Source organism: Canis lupus, chromosome 5 (assembly GCF_011100685.1).
Source record: "Canis lupus familiaris isolate Mischka breed German Shepherd chromosome 5, alternate assembly UU_Cfam_GSD_1.0, whole genome shotgun sequence".
NCBI lineage: Eukaryota > Metazoa > Chordata > Mammalia > Carnivora > Canidae > Canis > Canis lupus.
This window is the reverse complement of record NC_049226.1, coordinates 66,513,872-66,539,437: the sequence shown is the minus strand read 5'-3', so window position 1 is coordinate 66,539,437 and position 25,566 is coordinate 66,513,872.

The window sequence follows — 25,566 nt, the reverse complement described above, 5'->3', positions numbered from 1 at the left end:
TGAACGAAAAAGGGAATCCCACGTCCCATCACAGGCCACGGACCAGCGCTGAGCGGGCCTGAGACTGGCCTGTATTTAGAGCCTTCACTGTGCTCCTTGCCGACAGGAGTCCTTGTCCCTCTGGCCTCCTCGACCACTGTTTCCTCGTGCAGAAAGGGGCGATGATCTGTATGCCCCTGAAGGGACACCGAGACACATAAATATAAGGTAACGAAAGTAAAGTACTTGGCTCAGCACCTGGCTCACTGTAAATTCTCAGCAAACAGTAAGAAAACCGACAAGGAGAAAGTGATTCTTGCTGTGTGTCCCCTGCGTGAGTCCGGCGGGGCCGAACGTCCCAGATAAGTCAGCACTTGCTTCTCCACCGTGCCCAGCGGTCCCGTCAGCACCTGATTCCAGGGAGGGGAGCGGGCTTCCTCCCTGGGGGTGGGGGGCCGTGATGGGGGTAGGAGGCAGCCCACTGCCCTCTCCTCAAGGCAGCCCCAAGGTCCCTCCCAAGACCAGCGCCGCCTGGTCGCCTGCGTCCTGCTCTGTGGCAAGGTTTCTGGCTTGCAGGCTGCAGCTCCCGGCTGTCAGGAGCAGCGAGCACCGCCACAAGATTAATGAAGGAGAAGGAAATGTAATAATGCAGGGCCGGCCCGCCAAGCTGCATAAATCTCTCTGGAGATCGCGCAGGGGACAGATTCCTCCCTCGCTGGGCCTTGAGAAAGGGCATCGTCCAGGTTAAACGGAGTCTGGGAAACCACGCGGGCATTAAATCACAGCTCACCTGCGCTCACGGGAGCCCGAGCTGCACGGGGGCCGGTGGCCGAGGAAGATCGCCGCCCGGGGCCCATAGCAGGGGGAAGCCAGCCGGTGGCACCAGCTCTGAGACACCGGGCTGGTTTCGGCTTCTCTTGGCTTCAACATCTTGTAAAATGGGGGCAAAGATGGAATCCCCCACATGGCGTTCCTTTGGGGACAGGCCGCGTGGCCTGGGAAGGGCTGCTCTTACTGCCCTGCACCCTGTCTCGCCTCCCTTAAGCTGTACCCGCTCAGGACAGAGAAATGATCTGCCCCATTTTACAGATGTGTAAACTGAGGCCCAGAGCAGGGCCGCACCCCTCCAAATTCCCACAGCAAGGAACGCCCAGCCCTTGCCGTGCTGCCTTCTGGTGGCCTGAACCAGCAATTCAAAATCCTGTGGTCCCTCCCTGCGACTCTCTCTGTTTTGACCCTGGGGCCTCCCACACGGCTCACGGGCTGCCATTTGTTACCACTGCCTCCGGACCCTCGGCGGCAAGAACAAACGCCCCCCTCTCACCTCCCCACGGTCCCCACAGCACGCCACATGCAAGTGGCCTCAGATCTGCTCCGACGGGGGACTGTCCTCCTGTGTTGCTCTTCCTGTCCATTCCTCCTGCCAACTGCCCCTCTTTGCTGGAACCATGAACCGCCCTGTCAGCCCTACCCAGGGCTTGCGTGGTGTAAGGGATAGCTCAGAGATCGGTAACCCGAGCTGGACACCCACTGCTGCTGAGAAGGGGGACCCCTTAATGGTTCTAGCAGATGCCGCAGGGAGGGAGGGGCCGCAGGCAGCCCCCAACTGCCCACCCGGAGATAACCCCTGACCCCTGCCTCTCTCAACGGGCCAGTCAGAAAGTCCGAGCACTGGGGAAGGGGGGGGGGCAATAAATCCTCAGGCGTCCTCCCAGGATTCCAGCCTCCTGCCTAGGGGAAGGTGTTTAACCTTCTTGAAAGAACTCTTTTGCTAACCCCACGGGAAGCTGCCCAGGCGTTGCTGGGACTGCAGACAGCCAGGGCTCTGGCACAGGTTCTAGAACGGTGTTGCTGCAGGAGGCATCCCGGGGCATGCATCCCAGCATCATGGCCGAGCAAGGCCACAGGGTGTGGGTGCCACGGAGGGAGCTGGCCAGGGGGCAGGGGGTGAGCATCTATTGCTGCCACAGACATGCCCTTCGCTTGCCTCTGGGACGCAGAGGGGGTGGAGGTCCCTGGCACAAAGGGGTCGTTTATTATTCAAGAGATCACCAGAGTAGGTAACAGATCTTTCGTTTTCATTTTTAAGAGCATATATTCATATGGTTAAAAATTCAAGGCACCAAAGGGCATCTACCTGTCACCTCTTCCCACAGCCACCTGCCCAGGTACCAGTATCTGCAGAGCTCGTTGCACAGACGCACATGATCGTGTGCATGCACGTCTGTGAGTGCATATACCACACGTGTCACTCCGGAACAGGCCCTCCCTGCACAGGGTAAAGCATGTTATATGTACCCTGTGTTGAGCCTTGTTGGTTTTCCTTCATCTGTTTTGGGGCTCCTTCTGTGCAGCCCTCCATTCTCCTTCCTGGCTGCTTACTACTTCCACTGCCAGGGCCTTCCTGACAAACATCAGTTTTCCACAGGTTCACACGTCAGGCGGCATCCGCATGGTGGCCCCCTGGGGCTCCCAGTCCCTCCTGGTCCCTGCTCACAATGTCTGTGCTGCCTTCTCTGGGGTCCAGCTCTGGCCTGAGGCTCTGTTGCTGGCTTGGTGACTCTCGAGGTCCTTCTGCATCTTGTGAAGCAGTCCCCTTGGTGACCTGTCCCCTGTCACACGCAGCAGAGCTTCTCATGTGTCTCTGATGGGCACATAGTAGGTGCTGGGTCACCCTCGGTGCAGTGAGAGCAGGGACTTCCCTGCACCCCACCACAGGCCACAAAAGGAGCATTTAGATTCACCAGTAGGCGCGGCACGCGACAGAGGAGCAACAGGAGCTCCAGGGAGGACCAGAGTGGGGGGTCGTCTAAAGATGTGTGCAGGCAGCCGGACCCTCTGTTTACTAGCTGTGTAACCTGGGCCTCCTCCAACCACCGCCAGCCGTCCGACAAGTGGCACAGAAGTCACGGAGGCCACTGAGCTTGGAGCACCCACTGCGGGAGGCGGAAGCCCTGGTCAGCGGCCCCTCAGCTCTACAGCCAGCTCCACCAGGGTCCACATCCTGGCCCCCCTCCTACGAGCAAGGCACTCTGGGCATCATCCTTCCCTCTCCGAGCCTCAGGCTGGGGAGAATTAGAACAGACCTGCCCCCCCAGCCCACGGGCTTGTTTGGACGAGTAAGTGACGGTGAGCGGCACCTGTCCTGCCACCGTATCGCGTGGCCAGGGGCTCGAGACGTTTTCGCTTTTACTGCTGTCACGGACGCTGTTGTGTGTGTGGCCGATGTTGCCACCGTGGCGGTAGCCGTTCTCCCAACACCGTGTGCGCTTCTGCGCAGGCGTCCCCCACACGTCGGGGCGCGACCGCGCAACGCCAAGCCCGGGCGGAGCTCCAGGCCCCGAGCAGCTGCCGGGGATTACCACCTCATCACCCTCCAGGTGCGCTTCCTCTCCCCATCCTCACGTGTGTCCTCGCACATCAGAACACACACGACGCCTTTGCTGGGGGAGGCCTGCCTGGAGGCAGGGGGTTGAACCGAATGACCCTTCGACCTCTCCCACCCTAGCTGCGGGATTCAGCATCACCCGGTGTGCACGTGGGCCCATGAAATTAGCTCCTCTTTCCAGAAATACGAGGCTATTGCGTGTTGCCCAGCTCCCAGGGGCTGTCTTGGATAAGACCCGCCTCGGGCTTCCCCCAGGGCCTGTGGAAGTCCCCGGGTCTGCTTGACATCAGCCTGGGTCCTCCTGGCCCCACCAGTGACCTTCCACTGACCTTTGGAGACTGGCGAGAGAAAGCGTCATCCCTCCCCTAACCCAGGGGACTCTCGGAGATGACGAAGTGACGGAGGCCAGTGCAGCCTTCCCGGGGGGAGCACCCACGCCCCGCCAGGGGTGGGGGCCCGGGCAGCACCTCACGCTGGAAACGGGCGAGATCTTCCTGAGCCTCCGTCCTGCGCGGCCCGGAAGAGCGGGCAGGAAGGCAGGGGGGCGGCCGATAGGCCACCTAAAGGAAGAGGAGGAAATGGCCAGCGGAGTCTAGACGCGTTATCTTGCCCCCCGTGCGGGCACCAGCCCCACGCTCATCCATCGTCCCTGGGACCGACTTCCTGCCTCAGGATTTACGCCAATGACTTCACCCTCTTGCTATCTCGACTGTCCCGCTGCTGCCCGCTCGGGGCTCTCAGGAATTAGGGGCCAGATAACAAGTCTAGACAGCTCAGAAGTTTTAAATGGATTGTTCTCCAGGGGGAGGAGGATGGCTAGCCACCAGCTCCACGGCCCGGACGCCGGCACCCGGGAGGGAGCGCGTTCAGATGCCGAGTTTGTGTGGAGAGGGTGAGGCAGCGGCCCGCCACCCCGAGGCCGGGAACGGGGCGCGCACCCCACCTCCTGTCCACCTGGCTCAGGTGAGACCCCCGGGGCCGCCCCAGCGAAGGTGAAAGAGGCCCTCGGTGTGGGCCAAACTGAGAGCAGAGGTGAGCTCCGCGGCGAACCCCAACGCACATTCCTGCGGCACAGTGACGACACTCAGGCACTAGTTCAGATATCAAGGGTCTCATGGGAAACTCTCATGGGTGCCCCTGCTTGGCGGGGGAGCTGGACACACACCTTCACCTGCCCGTGGGGCCGCGCCCTCCTGAGTCCAGGTGTCTCACAGGTAACGCGGCGGCTCCGTTTCCACTCTGTCACGGGCAGGAGTGCGGAAGTCCTAACTCCCAGTACCTCAGAATGTGCCCTTATTTGGAAATAGGATCCTTGGAGATGCGATTCGCTCAGATGAAGTCATGCTGGCATGGGCCTCCAATCCAACACGCCTGTGCCCTTATAAAAAGGGGAGATGGGGACATAAACACACACACAGGAAGAACACAGTGAGTAGGAAGGCAGGGGTGGGGTGATACATCCAGCAGGAACGTCGAAAATGCCAGAAAGCCACCAGGAGGTGGGGAACAGGCCTCGGACACCATCTCCCTCGAGGCCCCAGAAGGAGCCAGCCCTGCTGGCACTCCGACCTTAGACTGTGGGGGAGCGAATCCCCGTGAAGACCCCCGCTCAGGGGCACTTTGTTATGGCAGCCCCAGCCAGCGACGCACAGCCCACCATCTAGAAGGACGGGGCCATGGGAATGAATGCCCGAGCCCCTCAGAGAGGGTGCCTCCCCTAAACTATAACAAGACCCCTCAGGTGCTCTTCAGCAGCGTCGGAACACAGGGATTCATCAGCAAGCACCTGCAGCCTTTTATCTGGAGCTTTCTCTGCTCTGGGCAAGGGCTCGGTCGGCTCACAGAGGGGCAGGCCAGAAATGCCCAGGGGAGGGGCCCTCCACCAGTGACATGAGAGCTGGTGGGCAATGGTCCCAGGTGAAAACCTGTGAAGGTGATCCACGCAGTCCCCTAGAGCCCCCAGAGGGAGGGAGCCCTGTTGCCCACAGCGGTCACCCTGATCTGGTTCTTTCTCTCCCCTGTCTGCTTCACCCCCACACCCACCACTTGGCCCCCTGAGGCCACCTCCCAAATGGACCCCTTGCACTCACACCTGATGCTGGTCTACGTGGGTCCAGATGAGAGACACTGGGAAATCACAGCAGTCAGTGCAGAGAAACCAGGAGGAGGACATATACCCAGGCCGCACATTGGATGGATAACCGGGTGTGCTGGGTTCTCTGGGTCTCTCAACAGGATATCTGAACCCAAATTAAAACTGACGTGATGGGTGTTGCGGCAGAAACCGCTACATCACCCACCCTGCATCTTAGGTGAGAATATTGATTGTAACTGGATGTGTGGTGATCCTCCCCAAGGACTCACTGTCGCAGAATCCACCCTTAGTAAAGACGCAAGGTCCCAAGTAGACATGACTCTGTGTCTCTATTCGGGCCAAGGGGTGGGAGTGCACGTGATGTCCAGCTCCAGAATATGCTGCATTTCCCTTTCCCTCCATCCTGCTGTCCAGATGCAGATGTGATGAAGGGAGCACATCCGGATCTCCCGGCCTACTTCCTCCTCCTCTTCTCCTTTGTCCTCCTCCCCCAACTCCTTCTCCCCTCGCTCCTCCTCTTCCCCTCCCTCCTCCTCCTCTCCTCCTTCCCCTCCTGCTCTTCTTCCTCCTCCTCCTCTTCCTTCTTCCCTCCTTCTTTTCCTGCTCTTCCTCCTCCTACCCCTTCTTCTTCTTCCTCCTCCTCCTCCCCCTTCCTCCTTTTCCTTCTCCTCCTCCTCCTCCTCCTCCTCCTCCTCCTCCCCCCAGAGTCTACTATTGATTTTTCTCCATCAAAGCCAACTTGAAATTTGTGACCCTAGCAACCCTTTCATCCATTTTGGAGAGCCAAAGACAGCCTTCATTTGTATTAATCCAAAAATAATAAAGTGAGAGAAATTGTTTTAAAAATTTGGGAAAGAATATGGGTGAATCCCAGAACTGGTGAGTCCAGGAAAGACTAGGATGTGAGAAGCAGCCTGTCCTGATAAAACTGGAAAGTACGCCCCTCTAACAGGTGAGGGGTGACCTGACACATGGCGTGGGGGTCACTGGAAGGCCCGCTCGCCTGAACCCACAGGAGCCCCATTTGGAGGAATTTCCTAAAATGACAATCAGCAGGAACAATGGGTGAGTCAGGTCTTTAATTGCCAGAAACGATCTTGATTTTCATAGCAATTTTGAAGTGTTTAGAAAGTCTGTGTTACATAAAGATAAACTCATGTGAGGGCCAGAGGCTGAGGAGCAGCCAAGAACGGTTAGGAATTTACACTCTGCACTATCCCGCATGGAGGGAGAGCAGCATGTTTTTGAGGCATCGAACAGGATCAGTTTGTATCTAAGACTCCGCCCCCCCCCCCCCCCCCCGCCCCACTTGTTGGCTGCACAATGGCCAGGTCAGCAGCTGGGACTCATCCCAGCAGGTCCGTGTGTCACTAGGGTTGGAGGGAGGAGCTTGGGACTACTGGAAATGAACGTGCTGGCACGTCTCTCCTCCTAGAGACAAAAGCATGTGCTCAGGGTCAGACTTGGCCAGAATTCTCCTTGATACTTGTTAGCTGTGTGCACTTAGGCCAGACGTTTGGCCTCTCTGAGCTGCACTTGACACACCTCTTAAATGAACTCAATATTGTATTCTGTGAAGATTGAAGGAAGTGTTGTGAGTAGGCCAATGACCTCATCTGCTTGGGCAGCTATGACAAAGTATCACAGACCAGGGCTTAGAAGCAACAGATGCTTATCCCTCACACTGCTGGAGGCTGGAGGTCTGAGATCAGGGTGCCGGGAGGATGGGGTGAGGATACTCTTCCAGTCTCAGACCTCTTGCTGGGTCACATGGAAGAAGGGGTGAAGGAGCTTGCTGAGATCTCCTTTGCAGGGCACTAATCCCACTTACAGGACCCTACCCTTATGACCTAGTCACCTACCAAAAGTCCTGCTTCCTAATAGCACCATCTTGGACATCAGGATTTCAACATATGAATTTCAGCGGGAAGACCGCAGTAGGTAATATCTGGTGTATGCACTGGGTATGGTATGAGTGTGGTATAAAGTGTGGTGTGAGTGTGGTGTGAATATAGTGTGAAGGGTGGTATGATGTGACATGAGGGTAGTGTGAGTGTGGTGTGTGGTATGCAGGGTGTTGTGAGTGGTGGTGTGAAGCATGGTGTAAGTGTGGCATGAGGGATACTGTGAGTTGTGTGAGTATGGTATGATGTGTAGGAAGTGTGGTGTGAGGTGTGGTGTGAACGTTGTGTGGGTATGGTGTGAGGTGTGAGGTGTGGTGTGGGTGTGGTATAAGTTGTAGTGTGAGTGTGATATGAGGTGTGGAGTGGGTATAGTAGATATAGTATGAGGTGTGGTGTGAGTGTGTTGTGAGGTGTGGTATGAGTGTGTTATAAGATGTGTTATGAGGTGTGTGAGGTGCGGTGTGAGGTGCGGTGTGAGTGTGGTTTGGGTGTGGTGTGAGGTGTGGTGTGGTGTGAGGTGTGGTACGGTGTGAGGTGCAGTTTGAGGTGTGGTGTGAGGTGTGGTGTGGCGTGGTGTGGGTGTGAGGTGTGGTGTGGTGTGGTGTGAATGTGTGTGTGTGGTATGAAGGTTGTATGAGTGTGGAATGAGTGTGGTGTCCAACGTGAAGTGGTGGAAACACTCCTGGACAGGAAGCCAGGGGCACTAGATAAGGGGCATTGGCTGACAGGAAGGCAAAGAGAAATCTTTCCCAGCATAAGTAGAAAAGCAGGCGCCTGCCTTCGGCCCGGGGCGTGATCCTGGAGTCCCGGGATCGAGTCCCGCGTCGGGCTCCCTGTATGGAGCCTGCTTCTCCCTCTGCCTGTGTCTCTGCCTCTCTCTCTCTCTCCCTCTCTCTGTCTCTCATGAATGAATAAATGAAATCTTAAAAAAAAAAAAAAAAAAAGCAAGAAAAGCAGGCGCAGAAGGAACCACCTCAACTTGCGCTAGAGGTCGCTCTGGGAGGGAAGAAGGGAAGCGGGCAAAGGGGTGTGCTCCCCGTCCCCGTACTGTTCTCACGTAGACAGGACTGACACGAGGAGTGACCGCGAGAGGTGGTGAGTGCCCAGGGGTGTTCACCAGCACCCATCATCAGAGGGTGCCAGCTGGAGCCCCCGTGGCACCGCCTCACACCCTGCATGTTGGTGCGGGGACCGCCACCATGCCGGGCGTCACAAGGACGCGGAGGGCGTGGGCTCGTGGCCCAGCGTGGACCTGAGTGCCGCGGGCATAGCCACCCTGGAGAGCTGCCGGCAGGGTCTCATAAAGCTCACGCCGTGTGCTCCCTACAACCCAGCAACCCCACTCGGGGTGGATGCCCGCCCCAAACGGGTGCCTATTTCACTGGAGGACCCCCCGAGGACCTTGACAGCTGTACCCGTGACAAAACCTAGAGAGGCAGCCCAGGCTCTGCAACGACGGCCGGACAATCCAGTGTGGCGTGTCCACCCAGCAGAACCTGGGGCCACACGGAGAACGCAGGGCACAGCTTCCCTGGACGGTGACCGGAGGAAGCAGGGCGTGGAGGGCTCCAAGTTGGACTCCGTTTCCACACATTCCCTGAAGTGCAAAGCAGGCACAACGGATCTGCGTGTTAGAGAAGGGGTGTGTGCAGGCGGCCTCCAGGCAGCAGCGGGGAGAGCCAGGAGGGGCTCCAGGGCTCCCGTTCTGTCCTTCTGCCCGGGTGCTGGGTGCTGGTGACCCGGGCATCCACACTGCGTGACAACTCCTCAGCCTGTACTCTTTTTTTTTTAAGGCTGTACTTTAAGATGTGTGCGCTTTTCAGACTGCACCTCACAGGATAAAAAGTGTACTTTAAAAAAAGTTTGACAATCCTGAGGCAGGTGTGCACTTATCTGGCATTATTTTCTAGATACTTGATTTATTTCATGATTAAAAAATTGGATGCAAGGGGCGCCTGGGTGGCTCAGTGGTTGAGCATCTGCCTTCGGCTCAGGTCATGATCCCAGGGGTCCGGGGATCGAGTCCCGCATCAGGCTCCCCGCAGGGAGCCTGCTTGTCCCTCTGCTTATGTCTCTGCCTCTCTCTGTATCTCTCATGAATAAATAAATAAAAACTTTAAATAAATGGTTGAAAAAATCTAAAGAATAGCATTTTAAAAAAATGGATACAAGATGTTTCTCAACAGTACGTGTGAGAATTTGAGCCCCTTGTTAGAAACGTTTTAAGGACCAGTCATCGTGCCCACAGCAACCCTTTCCCGCTCGCCCCTGCGGCGGACTGGGAGGAAGCTGCCCTGGGCCGCGGGCCTGTGAGTGGGGTCAGGAGCAGGCCAGCCTGTCTACCCCACTGCCCTCACGCCCAAATCCATGTCAGAACGCGAAGGCAAGGGCTCACGGCCACAATCACACGGGTTCTCCGGGGAAGAAGCAAACGAGACGGCCGCTTCCAGGCCAAGATCCTCCACCCCCACCTCCGCCCGACATGCCCTGGGAAAGGCAGAGAAACCTCAGTGTGGCCAGTACCCAGGGGTGCGAGGAGGTCTGAGTTACAATTTCGGGACTTTGGGGAGTTCCGATGGTCATCGCAGACTGATTTGCTCTGGGTCACAGGTTATCAGAGGCTGTGCTTCAAGTAAGGGGAATAAGGAAGTGGGCGGTTTCTGTGAGGTCTGTGAGCAAACACAGGAAACAGCAGAGTTTCTCAGAGCAGCCAAAACCCAAGGAGGGCCTGCAGGCTCGGTGATGGGCTAGCGTCGCTCGCCGGCTACATGGCCACCGGCCACACGGCCACCTAACCACAGGGGAACCAGTCACAGGGCCACCAGGCCACAGGAGAACCAGCCACACAGCCACTGGCCACAGGGCCACCCAGCCACGTGGCCACAGGACCACCAGAGCAGCAAGTCAGCAAATGTGTGACTGCTGCTCCAAATGCACCGCAGGGCCTTTGGAAATGAAAGCCTCTGATAGGAGAAGCCATAGGCCAGGTCACCTCCCCGGGCCCCCCGAAGTGTGTGCCTCAGGACAGCAAGCCCAGCGGGGTTCCCACACCACACACTCACACTCAGGGACGGACTCAGGAGTTCGGGGAGGGCTGCTGACCACCATCCTCTCAGGAAGCCCATGGAACCTCCATGTCTTTAACAGTTTTCTCGAGCGCTCATGCACACACCAGATGGTTGGCCCACTTAAAGTATGGGGGCCAGCGGGGTTGAGACCCTGCACCCCCCAGCCACCAACCACCCAGTCGCCCACCTCCCGCAACCCCGGGAACCACAAATCCACTTCTTGTCCGGGAACTGTATGATATGTTGCCTTTGGGGTCTGGCTTCCTCCACTCAGTGTGATGTCCTCAAGGTTCACCCACACCGTGGCCTGTGTCAGAGCCTCGTTCCCCTTTATGGTTGCATCATATTCCGGGGTGCGGACACACGTTATTCATCTTTTGTGGATTTTGCTTTGAAACTGGTGCTGTGCTTTGCTTCCTGTCTCTTAAGCTAGCTTTGAGATGAGCATATTGTCCTGTGGGTACTTTCAGAAAGGGGTCAAGGAGGCAGGCGTGCTGCCCAAGAACATTCCAGAAGTTGATTTGTCTGGGAATTAGTGAAAACGTACAGATAGGCTGGCACTCGTGGTATTTTCCACTCGTAGGACTCAGTTGCCAATAAAGTTACAAAGTGGCCGGAGCTGCTGTCTCTGTGGCTCTCTGTGTCGATGACGAGGCACAGAGAGGGTCCCCGTCCGAGGACACCAGAGTGGCGGGCATCCTTCACTTCCACAGACCCCTGGCGGCTCTCCCTGGGAGTGCAGGAGGCTGTCCTTCCCCCTGGCTCACAGATGTCTGGCCACTTTCTCACTGATAACTTCCCAGACGCGGAAGACAGACTCCAGGTTCAGAAGGACCTAGACTGAGTTCATTTCCATCTCGCGGCACACCTCTCCTGATGGTGACCTTTGACCCTTCCTTGAAAGCACCCACAGGCATCACAGAGTCCAAAGTGGCTTCCATACCCCAGCTGCATCTGGATGGACACTGTGCGGATGTGGGAGGCTCTGATTTCTCCCAGTTCCCGACATAGGCCCGTGTTCCGGGAGAGGCCTCGCTGCACTGGGTGTGGGCAGGCAAGATCCCGGTTGTCTGTTGGACACGTTTGGTGCCTTATCACTGGTGCCTTCAAAGCAAGCATATTTGGGAGCCAGATATGTTTCATAAATAATGGGGGTCAAAGGCTGATAAAAATCAATGCATCTGAAACAACGTGCCGTTCCTGGTACGGTGCTCCGGCGGATATCTTGTGGCCCGGCAGGTCCCTTTGAAACGTTCACAACAACAGAAAGGCTTGTTTTTCCATCCAAAGCAAATGGAAGTACTTGCAGGAGGGCAAAAGCAAATACCGTCTGGGGGCTGGAGTGTTTCCGGCAGCCAAAGTGAGCAGCGGGGACCCAGGAGAGCCACAGCTTTGCTGCGGCCGTCTGCTGGAAGAGGGGTCCCCGTGGAGCAGGGAGCCGTGGGAGGTGGTCTTGGTGATGGAAAGCCTGTAAGAAAGAACTCAGAGTATGAAGAGACTGGTTTGTGGAGTCAGGGGATCGTGAGTTCAAATCCTGTTGCCTCCACTAATTTATATCCTTTCCTCCGGGAGCCTCAGTTTACCTGTCAGCCAAATGGAATAATAGGCTTTTGGTTTTTTTATAGGGGTATTGGGAGGAAAAAAAAATCGTTATAGCACACGGTCAAGTCTTACCCTAGTGCCAGTTCTTCATATTATCAGAAACTAGTGAACTGTACGTCCTTCTGCAATTGCTCACTTTTAATCTGTACATAAGATCCAGCATCTTTCCAAGTCCTGTGTGTGCTTGTTGGTTTTGTCATTTTTCAGGACCAGTATGTGAAAACTGGATCCCTTCCAAGGCCCTTCAACCTTGTGGTTGAGTCTCTTCTCTCCAACTACATTACAAGTCCCCCAGAGGCAGGGGCCATGTCCAGGGTATCTTCTGTGTCCACCATGGATTTTCATTAAATAATAAAAGCTAATGGCCACTGAGCCTTGATGAGCACTCATGGGTGCCAGTACTTGCCATATAATCGCTCATGGAATCCCCATGACAACTCCATGTTGAGGGAGAAGCTGTCATCATCCCCAGTTGCAGATGGGGACTGAGGTTCAGAATGGCAGGGTGACTGCTCCAGGGCCATTGGTGCCAGCCGAGGCAGCCTGCCCCTCTGTGTCCACTTGTGGTTTGAGCATCAGTGAGGAAGTGAAGCGAGTGCTGGGAAGCAGGGGGTGAGGCAGCCACCGCAGGGAGAACAGCCAGGGAGTCCCAGGGTCAGGGGTTAGGTGATATCTGGAGGGGGCGTGTTTGGATGAAGCTTGGAGTGGGAATTGAACATGGGGCTGCCCCTGGGAAACAGCCTGATGGTCCCTCAAAAACTTAAACACGGAATTTGCACATGACCCAGCAATCCCATTCCTAGGGAAGTGAGAGCAGGTGTTCAAAGACCCATACACACATGTTCACAGCTACACTCTTCCCAGGAGCCATAAAGGTGGAAACCACCCAAATGTCCACCAGCGGATGAATGGATAAATACAGACGTGGGAAGGAATCTTACTCAGCCACAGAAAGGAATGAGGTTCTCACGCATACTACCATGTGGATGCACCTTGACAGCATCACACCGAGTGAAAGAAGCCCAAGGCCAGAGATCACAACCTGCATGACGCCATGGATATGGACTGCCCAGAGCAGGTAAATCCACAGAGATGGAGAGCAGGCGGGTGGATTTCAGGTGCTGGGGGAGGGGGTCGGGGCATGTTTGGACCGATGCAGAGGGGGTGATCACACAACACACTCCTCATACTCAATGCCACTGAATTGTTCGCTTAAAAATGGTTAATCACGTGAATTACACATCCACCAGGCAGAAACAGGGAAAGGAAGAGGCTGGTCTACACAGAGATGCGGGTACCAAAGGAGAGAGAGCAGACTCGCGAGGGTGTGAATAAGCAAGGTCCACTCTGAGCAGAGAATGCAGAGCCATGGCCAGGAGGCAGGCCAGCCCAGAGGCATGGCCAGGGTCACAATGCTGGCAAGGAGCAAACAGAAGAGTCCAAGCTGGTTCTCACCAGACAGCAACTGCTGGCCGTGGGCGTGGACGGCGCAGCCCTGCCCAAAGACTGGGTAAAGGAAGGGCAAGTGACCAAGAGGCAGTGTCATGAGAGTATGACTGGCTTTCCCAATCACGAGATGCATCCAATCATCCATTTGTGAACAGGTTTTAACTGAGCACCTATTATGCGCTGGTGGGAAAACTCAGCACGCAGGGAAGACCCGATTCCTGCCCTTGTAGAAGTTACATTCTAGAAAGACAGAGAGTCAATAATTGTGGGAAGTGACCTGAGGAAAAAGCAGGTGCTATGATGAATGTCAGGGGCCTCTGACCTTGCCAATGAGGCAGAGAAGTCTTCCCGGAGGAAGTGACATTAGCCAGGGAAGGAGAGGAAAGAAGAGCACCCCACAGAGAGTAGATGGTGTGCCAAAGTTGCAAGCTTGGAAGGAGCACGTTGAGGGTGAGTGGCATAGGAAAGCCCGTGTGGCACATGCTCAGAGAGAGTGTGGGCCAAGCGGAGATGCTGGCTGTGTGCTGGGCACAGAGCTCAGTCCCCTGCACAAGGGTCCCTGTGCCATCCTCATGGCAGCCCTGAGGTAGGTGCTGCAGTTGTTCTCACTCTCCAGGGAGGATGCTCAAGCTCAGAGAGAGTTATTAGCTTGCCCACGGTCCCTCGGCTGGGGAGCATGGGGCGGACTTGCACGCAGCCGACTGGCGTCAGAATCTGGGCTCTGAGCAGCACGACTTTACACGGGGAGGCTGGCAAGGCCCAGACCAGGCTTGGAGCCATGGAAGGGTCTTTCCACGTTGTCTTAAGAGCATGGAGAAGTTCCTAAGGGTGGTGGCAGGGTCAGGTTTGCGTTGTGAAGGGGACAGTTCCTGAGACTTGGGCTGGAAGGGATGAGAGATGCATCTGGAAGACCAACAGGTAGATGCGGTCAACAACAACTGTCATTGAAATTCATGAAAATTTCCATTTCCAGAAAGGAAGTGGAAACTACCCAGACATCTCTCCACAGACGATGGTCCCACAAGCCGGGGTGCCTCGTGATAGGGGATCCACAGTCTGGTTTCGATGAGGCTCAAGACAGTCATACTGAGTAAAACAGGCCCATCTCAAAAACTGCACGCGGTACATTCCCCTCATGCAGCCTTCTTGGTGAGAACATGGCAGAGGCGGAGGGCAGATTAGCGGACGGCGAGGCTGGAGGTGGGCGGCTGTGGCCACAGGAAGGAGGCAGCCGGGGCCCCGTGACGGGTCTGTTCTGCGTACCGACCGTGGTTATGGTCACATGAACGTACTCGTGTGATGAAAAGTGCATCGGACAAAACAGACACGCGTGCACACGAGTGTATATCAGACCGATGAGGTCTGGATGAATGATGGATGGCATCACTGTCAATTCCTGTTTGTGCTGTGGTGCTAGGGTCACGCGTGCTCTCGAGGGCGAGACCGGGACAAAGGGATGGGGACTTCCCAGGGCTGCTGCTTACAGCTGCATACAAACCTACAGTTATTTCGAAGTGAGAAGTTTTTTCATGAGAGTGAACTGAAGATCACGAAAATGAATTATTAATTAATGAAATTAAAGGAAGTTGAGTCACCAGGTGGGAGATGCTGGTACCCTGGGTGCAGGTGGCTGCAGAAGAGATGAGAACCCACCATGGTCCCCGGAAAGCAATCACCTAGAGCAAGCTTTCTGCTGCTTCCTGGCTGCCGTGAGGCCCTTATTCTCCCTCCAGAGAGCGAGGATGGTCAAGGCAGGGCTTCTCCACCGTGGCTGCTCTTCAGGATCACCGGCCTTACTGGGGCTCGGCGCCGGCATTTTTGAAAAGCTGCCCAGATGGGGGCCACCAGAGGCCGAAGAAGCCCTCGTTTCCCAGCCAGGTCTCATTCTTTGGGGCTGGAAAGGGGGCTGTTCCCTCAAACCAAAGGAATTCGAGGGCCCAGGGAAACCATCAGTGCCTGCAGAGATGTGGTGAGAGTGTGGTACAGGCCTTTCTGGAAATTTTTTCTGTTCTGCCTGTTACCCCATCATTTTCTCAAGGCAAAAATAAATACTGACATCCCCGCTTGTGTCAAAGTGACGGGTGTGTACACCATCAGCGTGAAAAGTTATGCCCCGAAGCCGAGCTAGACAACCAAACAAAACCTCCCTGTCAGTGAGTGGATGTGTCCAATATTTCAAGCAAAACGGTTTAAAGCTATTTTTGTAATGTGACTCTAAGTGGATAATGTAAGGCTACGGCAAAGCCCAGCGAATGAATACATTTTTGTTTGCAGTTTGAAAATAATAGCAGACTTGGAAACCCTGTGAGTGCTCATGCACAAGACAACCTGTGTCATTGAAGCAGGCCGGGTGGCCTGGGGAGCAGGGACAGACCTGGCTGGCTTCGAGAGGCCAGCGCCAGCCTTGGGGACAGAGGACCGGCCTCTCCACCAACCGCTGCTAATGACCGCTTGCCTGCCTGTGTGCATATGTCGTCCCCAGGTTCTAACACTCTTTCTGAATCTAAATCTGGGGTGTCGGGTTTGACACCAGGGAAAGTTGAGTTCACCTGTGGTGAAGGTCTGTATCCATCTGGAGGCTGCAAGCCTCCTCGTCTGGCCTCCACAGAGACCAATACGTTTTCATAAGAAACATCTCCTTGCACACATGCCTCCTTTGTGGGGAGATGGTTTCCTTCCTGGGCATCAGGGCAGCCAAGCATCAGCTCTGAAGCCCCCAAATCTCTTGCCTGAATTGTTAGAAGACTCTTACCAGTTGAGTGCTCCTTACCCTGGGTCCTCCTCTGGCTTTTACCAGCTCTGTGGGGCCACCTGATTTGGGTGCAGAATTCCACTTGGGATCCATTCTTCCTGGGTCACAAGTCAGTCAGCTTCTCTGCTTCTTGCAGGAATCCACTCCCCAGAGCTTGAGGCTCATACCCCTGAGCTGGTCCACCTCCCCTTCAACCCTGCCCCACCAGCCCGCACACAGCACCCAGTCATTACCCTCTTTGGGCTTTAAAACATATTTTTTCCATATTACAAAAGTGGTGCATTCTCCTTACACATCCTGGGAAAGTCCAGATAATACTAATATCCAGATTCCAGACCCTGATGCCAAAACTCAAGCATGATGGTATCTACAGCCTCCTGCCCCAGACACCTGGTGGCCCCTAGCACTGAGACAAATCGTAGATCTCTGTGCTGCCTGTGGGTCTCCACGTCCCCAGGTCCTCATCCGGCACCGGACACCTAATAGCTGCTCTAGTAAGTCTGCATAATAAATAAATGGGTGTTTCCAAATTGGCCATCTGGCATTGCACAGATAAGACCTCTTATCTGCTGATAAAGAGAAATGGAACCCCAGGGGCCAACATGGACCGTTAACTTATTCTTGTTCTGCATCCTTCACCTTTGAACAACAGCTAGTGTTTACTGAGTACCGTCCTGCTGGGGCCCCCAAAGGCACATGTGGAAACATGAGTGACAAGGATCTGGAGGCAGGTGAGTTATTGTGGAGGTGAGTGCAGGAAGCATTGGGAATGGAGGGGCTTTAACGGAGAGGTAGCTGCTGGGTAGTCCCAGTGGACCCTGTTGGGAGCCTCATGGAGCCATGGGGACAAGGAATTCCCTTCCTATGGGACAAGAGCTGGATATGGGCCACCTGCTCCCATTTCTCACTGGTCGGGGGGCTGCTCTGGGGGCACCAGCTTCCTGCGTGACCCAAGCTTTGGTCCAAGAACCATCTTGGGTGGAGAGTAGCCAGCACTTAAGGAGGGAATCTGTGAGGGTACAGAGGCAACCTCTGGAGAGGCAGAGGGAGAGCTCTAACAGGTTGGCTACACACGTCACTCTGTGCCAGGTCTCTGCTAGGACTGTGGGTATACTTCACTTGACCATGCCCATCACGGGGGGGTGCAACCTCATTGCTATCCTCCTCTCACACACATGGCGCTGAGATGCGGGTGGCAGAGGACTTCGTCCATGGTCCTCCTGAGCATCGGTAGACGGCACACCTAAGCCCACTCTTGTCTGATTCCAAGTCCCACGACCTTCACCAGCACGCAGGGCGCCTCCCTGGGGAAGGGCCCGGATGGCACCTCACTGGGCAGGCAGGGAAGGTGCCAGCAACAGGGAAATGCTGAGTCACGGCACCTGAGTTCTGCTGACCTGATCTGTCCCAACATTTTCAGGAAAAACAATATGACTCTCTTTGATCGACGTCCAGGTCCACGGCGGGCTCAGGTTCAAAATCAACATGTTCCCAACGCGTGGAAGCCCTTGGGGTTCTGGGAAAGCGGGGAGAAAAGGGTTTTTCTTCCTGGAGTTTATTTAAGATTTCCCCTCCCGTGTTGCAAAAGTGTCCTTGAGGGAGGCCACGTGGCGGCAGACACCAGGCCCACCTATGCAGGACACATTCCAGGAGGAGCCTTGATGAGAGGCAGTGTCTGCAAGAAGAGCTCAGTTTCCCCACTTGCAGAATGAGCTGGGTGCACCATTCACACTGGAATTTGTCACTGAGACCAGCTGTGGTCATATACTAGTGACTGGAGGCATGGAGTCCGTATCTCACGCCTGCCATCACCACATGGACAAAAGTCCACCCGAGACTTTAAGTATGCACCTCTGAGCCTGGAGAGCAGGGCCTTGATGTGGAAGCAGAAGAACCTGTCCTTGGGGCTGAGCCTGCCTCGGGCCATAGCATCACCTCTGGCCACACTGATGCCCAGCGACCACAGTCAGACTCTTAGGGCCCAACTTGGAGCCCCTCCTTTGAGCCACTAGGTCATACTGTTTTCTCTGGGTTTTCTTTGGTAGGAAAGGAATCTTAGGGCCCAAATAGGACCTCGGAGATCCTCCACACAATACCCTCCCCTCTGCTGTCAAGCCACCTGTACACAGCAGGGAGGTGGTGGTCCTGAATCCACAGGGTGATCAGAAAGCCACTTAAACCAGGTGGACCAGGTCTTTCCCCTTGGAGCTGATGACCTCTGGGACCTCTCTGAAATGAGGCAGAAAGGAAAGTTCATTCAGAGAAGCAACCTGATTTTTTGCTTTATTTTCGATGAGAAGGATTTCATATAGGAAGTTGGGAGGTGAATGTATGCACAATAAACACACATGCACTCTCTCCGGGAGGCGAGAGGCCAGCTCTAATGATAATACATTTCCTGAGAACTTTCCACTTGCTCCGAAACACTTCTAATTATGTCTGGAGTCCTTCCTTCCTATCCCACAGGATGAGCTGGAATATGCAGCTCAGGAGTCTTATCTCCCGTGCGGCAGCCTGGACCTGTCCCAGGGCTTAGGACTCCGAGCAGGAGGGGAACCCTGGGCCCCTGCAGGAGACCTGGCCAACCATCTTCCTGAGCTGCACTCGCTCATCTGCAAAGGGGAGAATGCAAGACTGGTCTCCACATGGGGGGTCACTGGAAGGATTCGGTGACATGGTGAGTGGAGATCCCCATGCCCAGTGGTCCTCGAGCACTTGCTCCTCTCGCTGTGGTTCAGGAGAGGGTAGGCAAAGAGCCCCCCCTCCCCACCATCACCATTTTCTTTATTGTCATGAAACTATGATGATCTTCTAAGGAGCTCTTGGGAAGCCAAAAGCTTCTTCAAGAACATATGGACATCTGAGCCACCGTGTCCCCGACCACCACCCGGGCTTCATGCAGTTCCAAAACTGAAACTAAACTCAACTCACTTTACATAAATGATATTATAATAAATGATTAATATATGACACCTATGGAAAACATGTAAAATAAGGAGCTGATGCTGGAGTCAGGGACAAGAGTGACCAAGCACAAGAGCTCAAGGACAGGAAAGTCACTCAGTCTTGAGTCAAGTCTCCAAGGTCTGGAGTTGTCAGCCCAGTCCTAACACCTGGACCTGGTCTCCCGAAGCCTGTCTCCTGACCCAGGACCCAGGAGCGAGGCCCTCATCACAAGGTGACCAGTGGCTGCAGAAGCTCTGGTGAGCTCGCCAGCAGATGGCATGTACACCATGTACACTAGCTCATTTGCACTTTCCATAACTCTAGCAAGGCTTACTCTGTCAGTCCCTGGGGACAAATGAGGAAACCAAGGTTGGGAGAGGTGACTCTTTCATGCAAAGTCCTGGGACTTCAGGATAGAAGGACTCTGGAATCCTGAGTCCTGAAGGCCCTGTTAGGCATGTCTGTGCTGGCCAGAGAGTCAGGGCTCTGTTTCTTTGCCCCTGTCAATATTGCAAGTGCAGTTCCCAACTCACATCTATGATAGTATGTCTTTTCCTCCCCTTTCCCTGCCAGCCCTGGCCTGAACTCATTACCTGGCCACCCCCTGGCAATATGTGGGGGATGTAGTGGGAGAAGGCACCCCCTTTCCAGATGCAGCCCTGACCTTCCCACATTCTCCCAAGATGGAGGTCTGTGCTCTTTGCTCATGGGTGGAGTTGGTCCGCAGCATATAGCAGCCCTGGTGGCTTTGAAAGGACTTTAGTAAGTCCTATTTCACTGCACTGGGGCCTAAAGTTCCAAGACTCATTTCCCTGCACCTCAGCTGTCACAACATCCCCCAGATCTAGTACTGAGCCTGGCATGAAGCCAGCAGGTACTACAGGAGCATGTGGGCTTCGGCATCAGACAGACCTACAGTAGCTACCTGGACACCTACTGGTGGTGTCACCCAGGCAGGGTACTTCATTCCTCCAAGATTTAATTTCCTCATCTGTAAAATTGGGATGATTTTACAGGATAGCATCTGGCTTACTTGGTTCTTAGAGATATTAAATGGAATGTATAGGGCACTTAGCACTGTGTCTGAGTGATGGTTCTCAAGAAATGAGAACTATCATCATCACCATTACCATCATCACCATCGTCATCACCATCATCACCACCATCACTATCACCATTATCAGCATCACCATCACGACCACCATCACCATCATCATCACCATCACCATCATCATCACTGCCATTACCATTATCACCACCATCATCACCATCACAATCACCATCATCATTACCACCATCATCATTAACATCATTTTTACTGCCATCACCATCATCACCACCATCATCATCACCATCATTACCATCACCATCATTATCACCATCACTATCATCACCACCATCATCATGACCATCATCACCATCACCACCATCACCACCATTGTCGTCATCACAATCAATCACCATCATCATCACCACCATCACAATCACCATCATCGCCACCATCACTGCCATAACCATCAGTGTTTCCTCTATAGATGCTTTGCTGAGACTTATTCTCATGGCAGCCACTAGAGCCTCAGTTTAGAGCTAGTTATGAAGCAATCCAAAGCACATCTAAAATCTGGTTTCCCAACTTTACTAGCCTGTTCAATTTAGCTTACTCAGTTTAACAATAGCATGACAAAAGCAGGAGGCCCAGAGAAGGGCCAGTACCCTATGTGCTCCAATTCTTTGGGGTCCTGCCATGCAATCTGGGGCAGGTGGGTGGGCGGATTTCAGCCACACCACCCTCTCTCCATCTCTACAGTGGAGATGCCCAACTGGCCAGCTGAGCAGGGGTGTGGTAAGAATTACTCATTCTACGTCCTCCTTTAAGACCCATGCCAGGAAGTGAAGAAGTCACTTCAGAGGCTCCTGTCCAGAAATGGAACATTTTCTTCTCACTTGTGAGCTCAGTGTGTACTCAACCAGGAGGAGAAGCCATGCCAACCAACAGGCTGTGCCAGGGTGTCAGGAACGTTTAGATCCCAAGCAGGGAAATGAGAAGCAGGGATGTGCCCACATTTCCGATGACCGGTGGTCATTGCTGAATGTCTCCATTGAAGCAGCAACTAGCGGTTTTCTCATCCCCAAAGAATGTTTCTGACGGGGGAGATGCCCTCAACCTGTTTCCTTCCCTCCAAAAGCCACCTTCAGCATGGATCTTATGTCATTCTTGGCAAAGAAAGTGGCAAGTTTTTATGAGTGATGTCTTCCCAAGAAAGTGGTTGTTATACCTGTTTCTTTGAAAAGGAATCCAAGCCCAGAAATGCCAAGGGCCACGCAGAGAGTTGGACAATGTTTGCTGGAGCATTCAGGTCTTGATCTGATCTCTGCTTGAATCCAGTTTTCTGAAATATGTGATGGCTGACATTTGTGGAAGGTGTGCTCTGGACCAAGTCTTTGGCTAATGGATTCATGTATGCTATTGGGTTTGCTCTCTATAACAACCCAATAAGTTAAAATTTTCAATATCTCCTGTGTGTGCATGAGGAAAGCAAGACCAAGAGATGTTACATAATTCACTCAAAGTCACTCAGCTAGTAAGAAGGCAGCTAGGATTCAAGGCCAGGAAATCTCTCCCCAGAACCCCCATCACTTGCCACCATAATCTTTGGTCTGTGCTCATCTAGATGGGACCATCCCTGCCCACTTCTTGCTGCTTTGTATGTCTGGAAACTACATCTCTCAGCAACCTGCTCCCTGACTTCCCTTCTGGGAAGGGAAGGCAAATGGAAGGCATTGGTGGACAAGGACAGGGTGGGAGGAGGGGAAAACCTAGAGCATTTCTCCTTCCCTCTCTCCCCATGCATCTCCTGCATGACTGCAGCTCCTGTGGGACTGCACTTCCCTCCACGACCCCTACTCCCACCACACTGGGCCGTCACGGTGCCAGCCTCCACCAGGTGGCCCTGGCTCCTAGATTCATGTCCCTCCAGCCCCAGGAGTGGAGCTCCAGTGGAGGAGTGATCCTCCACTCTTGCTAATTTTCGTGGCTCCCCATGCCCTTTACCTGATGTCCGCACATGCTTGTCACCTGTAAAGCCATATCTGTGTGAAATACTCCTGTTTGCAGAAGGGACATAGCATTCAGGAGAAGAACGGGTGGTAGAGAATGTGGGACGCAGGGAGAGCAAACATCTCCTTGGCATCATGCTGTGTGCCTCATAGGCATGAATTAGGGCATGGCACCCTTGCAACAGAACTTCTTGAGGAGCAGGTGTGCTCCCTGGCCACATTGTACAGAGGAGGAAGGTCAACTTGGTGAGGCTCAGCAACTTGTTCAGCTAAGAGAGAGCAGAGACTCCAACCTCATCATCATCATCAACCAAAATTGGAGCCATTGTCTCTGCACCCTACTGCAGCCCCAGATCTGTGGCCTCACAGGAAGGCGTGATCTGTAGGTGCTCCTGCACCTGACAAAAGCCAGCCTGACCTCACCCTGTGCAAAACATCATTCTATGCCAACTCCTATTGCTTGGGATTCTGACCACTTTTGCACTCCTGGGCTTTGCGCGGCCGTGCGGTGAGGTCCGAGCTGGACGCCCTCGGCAAGGGCTGCTCTGGCAGGCCCAGATTTATGGCTTTGTTATTACTGTGTTTTGCAGTTTTTACAGCTCCACGCTCCCTGGAGAATCCCAGCGCTTTCTCTAGGACGTATCAGTCAGACGGCGGAGGAAATATCCAAAATGCTGGGAACATCCTGTGTCATAGTGTCCCCCCCCCTCCACTGGCCCCCAGGTACCGGCGGCCTTTTGTTTGCAGCCAGAGGGAGGAGGAAACTGATAAAGGGCAGGAGCTGGGGGGAGGCCGGCAGCCGGCACCTCTGGTGCCCTGGCTTGTCCTCCCTCATGACAATGTCCCCAGCTTCCTGACCAAAACAGTCATCACCGTGGGCCCTCTGATGTGCAGCCAGAGCTCAGGCTGGAGCGAGCCCCACTTAATTAGCCCTCATTCGCTCCGGGCAGATTGCTGACTCCGCAAGGAGCCTATGCGCTCGCCAGTGGGGTCCAGCGGAGTTTGCCCACATAGGAAACAAGGCCCCATTGTCCTGCTGCTGCCCCTCCCCCACTGCCCGCCTCTCTCTCCCAGAATCCTCTGGGCGGTGGCTCACTCAGGGACGGAGGCCTAAATTCCAAGGGGGGACGGGTGGGCGGGGAGAAGTGAGCCCAGGCAGCAGGAGCAAGGCCGGGAAAAGAGGAACACTGGCTAGGATTACAGTTGGAGCCTATTTAAAAAAAAAAATACACACACATAAAAATAACAAAATCAATAATGATCAGAAATACAGAAGGGTCCAGAATAATCTGTAGCTAAACTGTGGAAAGGTACTTCGCTCTGATGGGTAGGATCAATTCACTCTTTTTCCCTTTAGGCTATTTTATATTCTTAAATCAAAAAAAATTTTAAAAATATTATTTATTTATTCATGAGAGACACACAGAGAGAGAGAGAGAGGCAGAGACACAGGCAGAAGGAGAAGCAGGCTCCATGCAGGGAGCCTGACGTGGGGCTCGATCCCGGGTCCCCAGAATCACACCCTGGGCTGAAGGTGGCGCTAAACTGCTGAGCCACCCGAGCTGCCCTCAAAAATGTTTTAATGACCATCTGTCACTTGCTTATTGAAACAATAGTTGCTTGCTTTGATAAGTGTAACACTGATGATTCCTGATTCAAGCCCCTGATGCCCAAGCAGAAATGTGTTCAGAAGGCACACGTGTGAACTCTGTGTCCCCTTCCCCGGTGTGCGTGTGGGGTGGTGTCCCAGTCCATATCCTCACGCCCGTCCCAGGTAGTCCCCTGTCCTGCATAGAGTGGGAAACGGCCCATAGAGCCTGTGCCCACCCTGGGGCTGTACTTCCCTGTACAGCCAAGGCAATGCAGAGCCTGCAGGCCAGGAGCAAAAGAGGAGGCCAGCCGGGTCAGCCCGGCACTGGGCAAGGAATGAGATGCTCCAAGGAGCCCCCATACCAGGCTTCATGGACACTGTGGGCCAGCAGCCCCATGTCCAGCAGCCCACCCCACAGATCTGCAGTCCCAGGCTGGCCCCAGGGTGGGCAATGGATGGATGGGGACAGAGACAGCGGCGCCTCCAGCTCCTAAGTGGAGGCCACCCAGAGACTGGGCCCCAACATCCCACCCTGAGAAACGAATGCGACCTGTCCTCTGACCTCCAGTTCACCCTCATCTCCCCTCTGACCCACCCCTGAATCCAGGCCCTCTGAGCCCTCCCTGCAGGCAGCTGCAAGGCCACGCCTGTGCTTTCAAGGGCAGGTTTTTGGCCTCCCCAGTGTGGGCCGCTGCTAAAAACACACCGTTATTGACGGGCAACATGTGGAGGGCTGTTTTCGCTATCGGCAAAGCACAGTGGAGCCATTCATAATTCTAGCGTTAAGGGGCAGAAGAAATGCCCTCCTGTGGTGACAGATGTCCCCACGTCCAGACTCCAGTCTGACTGGGGCTCAGAGCTGGCGCATGGCGTCCGTGCGGCGGAGCTGGGCTTCCCTCCGTGTGCAGCCCTGCCCTGGAACACCTCCCACGGCCGAGGAAGGTGTGCCTGCTGCGGGGAGCGAGCCCCAGCCCTTCGAGCCCGGGCAGGCCTCCCCATGGCACCTGCTTCATCTCACCCCGCAAGCCCAACAGCGTAGGGCACAGGGGATCACCATTCCCACTCCAGAGGGGGACCCGAAGCAGCATTTGTTCCTGGTTCAGAAACTCGGCCATAGTGGCAGCTGTAAGTACAGCTCACTTTGCTACTTGAATCCATAAAAGCTTCTTCTAAGAAGGAAAAGAAGGAAGGAAAGGAAGCTGTGAGCCCAGCAGGCATTGGGAACTTTCAGACACATAATGGCTCTGTTCCTCCCTCCACCCTGAGGGTCAGGGATGATTAGAACCTCTCTCTAGAGAGGAGACTCAGAGATGCCGAGCAAGTTGTCCAAGGGCACAGCGTGCAACCTCTAGGATGCAAGCCAGGTTTGTCTGACTCTGCTTTCTCTGTCCATGACACAGTCATGCAGGTAGAAGGAGTTGCGCAAAAGGGTCCTCACCGTCTGGCCCAGCAGCCAAAGCTGGGGCTCTCAGTATAATTATCAATTGGGCTCTCAGTATAATTAAGCACAGTGTAGATTAGAATACTGGATTTTGTTCTCAAGGGTTCAACACTGGTTCTTCCATTGAACAATCTGGAAATATGTGGCAAGCTTTGGGGGGAATACATGTGGAGCCTGGGTAGATGGGGCATGGGAACCAGGAGACCAGGTGTGGTCTCCTGCACCAGGGAACAGTTAGGCCCCAGCCCTTCCTGCCACCCCGCTCCATCTGCGAGGATGGAGCCTTCCACGTCC